This window comes from Crinia signifera, chromosome 19, assembly GCF_055691185.1.
Source record: "Crinia signifera chromosome 19, ASM5569118v1, whole genome shotgun sequence".
In the NCBI taxonomy this organism is placed as follows: Eukaryota; Metazoa; Chordata; class Amphibia; order Anura; family Myobatrachidae; genus Crinia; species Crinia signifera.
In genome coordinates, this window is record NC_139226.1 from 50,972,004 (window position 1) to 50,979,764 (window position 7,761).

The window sequence follows — 7,761 nt, forward strand, 5'->3', positions numbered from 1 at the left end:
TGGCATCTGCTTGGAATCCAGTCCCGGGCCCAGACAGAAAGGGGACCCAGAACTGGAGTCCATCAAGTATAATTTGTCAAAAACAAAGGAGGTAATTCTGGTTGCCACGCAAAGCTGCGAAATTTGCAACTTTGCATGTCATTTTAACGCTGCCCGCACGAACTCCCCCCCCCCCCAGCACATCAATTTCGCCACACGCATGCCCATACCTTCCAACTTCTTAAGCATAGGAAGTGGGACCCTTGTGTGATGTAGCTGTGCGCTGCCCTGAAAAGTGGGTGTGGTCTATGCAAATGAGAGCAGTGTTATACGCGAGTTATGCCGCCACCAGTCCACGCCCCCTTTTAACCCTCTGTATTGCTGAACAGACACTGTGCACATGCCAAGAATGTGCACAGCATCCAAGAATGTGAAAACTCATGCTGTGTACCTTTCCCCTTCCCATCCTGCTCCCACTGTGCTCCTGAGTTCTGCCGGTTTGCCCTGGAACCCCAGATCTCCCCCTGTGCTTCTATCAGATTCTTGCCTCCTCTATTGCCTCTCTCTCTACTAAAATAAAAAATAGATCAAATAAAACCTGCATCAGGATCCTTCTCTGTGGCTAAGTCAGCTGATCTGTGCTGTCAAATGGGATGCCGTAAAAGTGCTTGCGGAACTTTCACTAGAGCTGACTGCACAGATCAAATGATTGGATCAAAGAGGAGTTTAATCACCGTGGATCCCTGAATGGAGGTAAGTGGAATCCTATTTATTTTCAGAAGCCAGTCCCAGGCTCCACTCTCCCTGTCAGAAAGCAGGAAGGGCATATCAGGATAAGGATAGATTGGGGTAAGCCTGCATAATGACATCTAAACATTGCATTATTCTCGCAAGACTCCCTCCAGCATTTTTTCACAATTTACTTTAGCTGCAAATATTAAATATAAGGAGAATGTACTGTATGTAGGAGGGTCGGCATCAGGAATCTCCGATCCCATCTGCCCCGCTCACGGCCGCATCCCCCATAGGTCACTATGTGGGATGCAAAGCTGGCCGGGCAGCATCGCAGTGGGTCCCAGGGCTACCGTCATTCTGAGATGGTGGTAGCCCAGTGCAGCCCATGGGCCACAGACCGCACTACCGGCGAGGTCAGCCAGGGGTCAGTGCTAACCACGCATGCATAGACCCCTGATGCAGAGCGCTGGGACGGGCTTCTTTTAGATACATTCAACAGAAAAGGATCGCATTGCATATGCAAATCAATGATAAATGGGCCCCCTATAACTGACCATGTCAATGAAGTAACCCCTAGTCATCCACTCCCATTACATTAATGGTTAACCCCCAACAATATAATACATTTATATCACATCACCACAACCATTACATTAAATGGTTAACCCCTAACAAAATAATAAAATAAATTGAATTTAGCGTCATTCTATTTTAACTGCTGGATTGCAATACACTATTTATTTATTAACAGTTTCTTATATAGCGCACACAGTGCCAGATTAAGGTCTAAATGGGCCTGGAGCTGAAAATTATCAAGGGCTTGTTATGCGCAATAATAGGGGTTGTGGCCAGTAACTAATAATGTGGGGGGCGTGACCAGTGTTCTGGTTGGGTGGTCTGCTCTGGGTGTGTCTCTATTTGTGTAAATACTTTCAACTAATTATATATGCCTAGAAAAGGCAGGGGGCTGGCATAGGAAAAACGCAACGGGTTTAGTATAGGGTGGAAAATGGCAAAGAAGTTGGCATATGCAAGGGCCTGGCACAGAAAAGAGGGAAAATAGAAGCTGCAGATATACTTACCTTCCAGCGGCGGCTGCAGACTTTGGGCTGCAGTGCTGACCATGTATCGCCAGCACTGAGAGCATTGGACGATATATATGCACACTCCCTCCAGCCAAAGAGTGCAATGGCATATATATATATAGCCAAGTTAGAGGTACGGCACTCGGACTAATAAAACAGGACAAATAAAGGAGATGACTACTCCATCTGATGACGATCAGTTTACTAACTGTTTTCAAGTCACTTATATATATACATACAGTACACACATACACATACATACATACATACATACACACAAACACACACACACACACACAATATCTTCCCTGGCACTCCGGTGTCCCAAATCTGGGTTACCTCCTTAGGGGTGATTCCATTCTATACGGTCGCAGGAAAGTAGGCGGCCCACAAAAGGCTCCAAACTTATTAAGAAAAGGGCTTGTGCAGTTTAATGCATCTATCTATCTATCTATCTATCTATCTATCTATCTATCTATCTATCTATCTATATATATATATATATATATATATATATATATATATATATATATATATATATATATATATAGGTTGTAGCAGTGGTCCGGCACTCCTGCTTCAGGATTGGTGTGCTCCGGTGCTTGCAGCGTAGTAGCAGATAGTAGACAGGTGGGGTGTGCTGCAGCACAATAACGGAGACTAGTCAGCGTAGATGATAGTAAAAAGTTTTACTGCATAACATCAAGCATCTCTGTGCCGACGTTTCGGGGTCCCGTGTGCCCCGTTTTCAAGGAGGAAAGAGATACAAAAGAACACCCTGAGGTGCTTACCTTAAATAGTGAATACGGAGAGAAACCCTCCACCCCTCGGCGGCTCCGATCGCCTTCCGGGAAGGGCGGGCTCGGGGAGGCTGCGTCAGCACAGCTTCCGCCCTCCTCCCGTCGCCCTGCTCTGACTCGCCGCATCTCCATGGGGATAGACGCGGCGTCCCCTGGGCGTCATCATATGCCTGCCGGATACACCTACGTGATAGAAAAAGAATAACATACAGTTAAAGAACATATATAGAACAATCGTTCTAGCACACAGTCCCCGAAACGTCGGCACAGAGATGCTTGATGTTATGCAGTAAAACTTTTTACTATCATCTACGCTGACTAGTCTCCGTTATTGTGCTGCAGCACACCCCACCTGTCTACTATATATATATATATATATTACAAATTCCGACACTGATAGGATGCAGGGAGATATATTGCCAGGTTCCCTCCAAAGGTGCACACGCAGGACGCCGATGTCCTAAGATACTTGCGGGGTGAGACGGCATTCCAGTCATTAAAAAATACTGAAAGTCAAAACTTGTTAGACAACATTTCAGCAGCTTTTATGTGGTCAGCTAAGTTTACCACACCATATACCCCTTATACAAACCATGCAACACAATAGTAACCCCTTATACTGTAATTGCCTCTTACACATTATGCCACATGGATGGACACTCACAACATGTTACATAAACAGGGGCACTGCGTGCCGGAGGTGAGCATTAAAAATCGACATCATAATGCCCATTACATGTTAAGCCACACACCATAATGTCCATTATGTATTATGCCAAACTCCATAATGCCTATTAAAAATTATGCTACATAAGTGCTGCTCACCTACATGCTCTTTGCCAGGGGTTCCATGCTCATTGCCATGTGGGATTACATGCTTGTTGCCATGGGGGAATACATGCTCATGGTAACTGGGGGACAGCTGCTGCCGGGCAGAAGTGACAGCCATTGACAGCCGGGCAGAGAGCAGGGGGCACTGCAGGTCCCGGCTTTTTGAAATAATACCCCTTAAACACCAGAAAATGCAGGGACTTACACGGGAATATGGTTTTAGGATCATGCCCCTTTTGCACCAGCCTAGTTCCTGCATTTTCTGGTGTGAGGGGGAGAGAAAACACCCCCCCCCCCCCCCCTTTAGCCAATTGGCTATATCTTCAGAACCAACTGACCCATTTACATTTAATATCTCTGGAACCAATTAACCCATATGGACCAGCCTGGTATCAAATTGAAGGCCCAGCGATTTGGGTTAAGATCAACTTCAAGCTTCTGTGATGCTGGTGGAGGGAGAACTGGCAGCCGTTTGAACTAGGTGGGGGTCGGAATTAGCGGGTCCTATGTTATCCTATGGGGAAACCGTTCAAGGTTTGCCTGGCGGTATCTTCGGTTCCCAGGGGGCTAGCGAAATGAAGCTGGGCTCGTTGGAAAGTCCTGACCCTGGAGCTACATCTTCATCTCCATCAGGCCCATTGTTAATCCGGCCCTGAGCACACACATATTCTGCAGCGCTTTACAGAGAATATTTGAACATTCACATCAGTCCCTGCCCCAGTGGAGCTTACAATCTATATTCCCTACCACATGTACACGCACACACAGACATTCTAGGGTTAATTTGTTGGGAGTCAATTAGCCTACCAGTATATTTTTCGATAGTAGGAGGAAACTGGAGTACCCGGAGGAAACCCACGCAAGCACGGGGAGAATATACAAACTCTGCACAGTTAGGGCTATGGTGGAAATCGGTACTTGTGAGTTATCCGGGCTGCCGATTTTGTCCTTAAGTTTAGTTAACTTAAGGACACCCGACCGACGCAATGCCCGCGATTTAGCCCCAAATCGGGGGCATCGCGTCGGTCGTGGCCGTTATAAGGGACCGCGACGCGATGCCTGCGATTTCCCATAGACAGTTATGTTAAAAGACGCGATGGACCCGATTTCCCATAGACAGTAATGTTAAAAGACGCGATGGACCCGATTTCCCATAGACAGCAATGTTAAAATAAAATGACAATGTGAAATTGGCCAATATGGCCATTTCACATTGGATATGTTTTAAAAAAAAATGTTTCATGGCCCCCCACCACCGTTAACGCCACCCCGCTATTGACGCCAACCCGAAGCGTGGCGAGCGCAGCGAGCCCGCGAGGGGCGGCGGTACGCGTCCTCCGACCTTTTCATACCCCTACTATCCACTAGGGCGTGGAGTGAGAATAGAATAGTGTGGCGAGCGCAGCGAGCCACCGAGCCCGAAGCGTGGCGAGCGCAGCGAGCCCCGCGTGGGGCCGCGGATACCTTCACAGGTATCCGCGTGCCCTTGCGGGCTTCACAGGTGTCCGCGTCCCCTCGCGGGGCTCGCTGCGCTCGCCACGCTTCGGGCTCGGTGGCTCGCTGCGCTCGCCACACTATTCTATTCTCACTCCACGCCCTAGTGGATAGTAGGGGTATGAAAAGGTCGGAGGACGCGTACCGCCGCCCCTCGCGGGCTCGCTGCGCTCGCCACGCTTCGGGTTGGCGTCAATAGCGGGGTGGCGTTAACGGTGGTGGGGGGCCATGAAACATTTTTTTTTAAAACATATCCAATGTGAAATGCCCATATTGGCCAATTTCACATTGTCATTTTATTTTAACATTGTTGTCTATGGGAAATCGGGTCCATCGCGTCTTTTAACATTACTGTCTATGGGAAATCGCGGGCATCGCGTCGCGGCTCCTTATAACGGCCATGACCGACGCGATGCCCACGATTTCGGGCGCGATGAAAAAATCGGCAGCCCGGATAACTCACAAGTACCTGGAAATCAAACTCATTACCTCATTGCTGTGAGGCAGTAATGCTAACCATTACACTATCCGTACTGGCACTGGTGTAGTATTTAGAACTAGTTAAAAGCCAATTAAAATGATGGCTTATGGGGCCTACACACAAAGCGATGTTGGGGCATTTTTCGAAGCGATCTCACTATAGCCCGACAATTACTATCCAGCACGCTGGATATTAATCGGTCAGGGCCAGTGTTCTCACTGGAGAACACTGGCCCTGACAGATCACTCAGCACACACAGCGCTGACACATAGCTGTGTGCTGCTGAGCAATCTTGCTGAGCGTTCTGGGCGATCTCGTATGGCTCAGCATGCTCAGCAAATTTCTGTCTGCTCCTAACTGCAATGACTTCACAGCTCCCTCTCTCCATATCCAGCAAGTTTGAAACATATCATTTTGGTTTCACTTTCTGTTAAGGAGCGATTTCTTCCGTCCAGTGGCCTCTATTGGTAACTGGCGGTACATCATCTCAAAAAGGTGAGGCTGATTTATCCTTTTGTATATATTGATTGGTGCAGGATAGGGTGGCCAAGCCCAGGATCGGCGAGATCCCGGGATTTGGCCCCAAAATGCCGGGATTTAAATGTCGGGATTAGACTGCGCAGACTGCTCAGACGCTGCTCAACTTTTCCCGGCAGCACTGCGCAGCGTGACCTCTCAGCGTGACGAGATCAGAGGTCACGCTGTGCAGGCAGAGGTCGCGCCCAGCAGTGTGATGCCGCAAACCCAGCCAGCGCGAAAGCCAGCGTGCCCGCCCACCCAGCAAGCGCTATGCCAGCGCGCCCACCCAGCCAGCGCGAAGCCAGTGTACCAGCCCGCCAGCCCACCCAGCCAGCAGCATGGATGACCCGTCCCCCCACCCAGCAACCGGGCTCCTGGCTCCCGGCAGTATGAAACTGCCTGGCAACCCTGCTGCACCCACCTCAAATGTAAGTAAATGCGGGGCAGCCAGGGCATCTTTTTATTAATGAAGCCAATCCCGGGATCCCGGGATCGGGCATTTTTCAATCCCGAATCCCGGGATTGAAAAAATGCTCCGGGATTGGCTTCCCTAGTGCAGAATATACAGCATGTTCCATGGGAGCTCCCCACCTATGCTAGCAGGGGTGCGCCTGCATAGCCCCACCATCTCCACCCCCTTCCTTTTGTCAGTTACCCAATCTTTTGTACCTCCCCTGACTCCCCTGACTGCACGTCCCTAATTAGTACCTGCGTGGATGTCGATGTCTTGGGTTAGATCATTTCCCCATACAGTACATGAGTGTGTGGGTGCATACTGAGAGAGTGGGGTACGCGGATTACTCCTCTAACCACACAGATAAATCGCATACCCTGTAGTGAGTATCATGTTCACTATAGTACATGCAAGCTCCCATCAAATAGTTCATAGTCATTCCATAAGTTTATCATGGGCAGTGCACAATGTAAATATACATGTGAGTATATGGCACGGATAACAAATCTTTGTCCTACCCAGATTAGCCTTGGATAGGAATGAGCAAAGAGCAAACTGCTCGGTTAAAGAAAGTCATGGGAGGAATTTGTTTATCTGAGGAGTAGCTTTATACAGCAGGCAAAGGCAAATATTATCCTATAACATGTGCAAACAGCTCTGTAATGTCTGACACATTGTACTGCAAGTCGCTGAATGGGTACAGCCCTTCATCATTCCATTTATGCTGCTGGAAGAACAAGTTATCGAGAAACAACACACAATAAATGGGCACATCGAACTAAGGTATTCAACCATCTATAGAAAATGTCATTTTGAAGCTCAGGTGATGTCACCAGCTACAGCAATGGCTGCTAAGGAGTTACATCATTGGAATGAGGGCACTTCCTCCTTCAAATTTTGGTGCCTCCACATACTGATGCAGCTATGGAATTAAGCGGGAATACAATGCACTCCCGCCCATGTCCTGACAGTGTAGGTTATCCATAGTGCAGTGTGATATTGTTATCATACTGTAGGTCAGCGGTTCACAACCTGGGGAAGGTGTACCCCTTGGGGGCAGGGGCAGGATTAAGCCTCCGGGGGCCCCGGGGTCACTTTAGAAAAGGGGGCCTCCTCCCACTTGTTATTACTTGCCGCAAACTGCACGGGAGAATATTACACTGTCAAAACACAGGCACTATAAACTTGGTCAATGGGTAACTGCAGGGGGGGGGGGGGGGTTAATATAAACATAAATATATATATATATATATTTATATAAAATACCACATGAAAAGCATGTGTTTGACCCTCTGTACCTTACTCTGTTACAAGCTCAGCACTGCCTTTAAAACCCTCCCATGACGAGGCCGCTGCTGCTGTCCTCCATGGGCTTGAGAATGA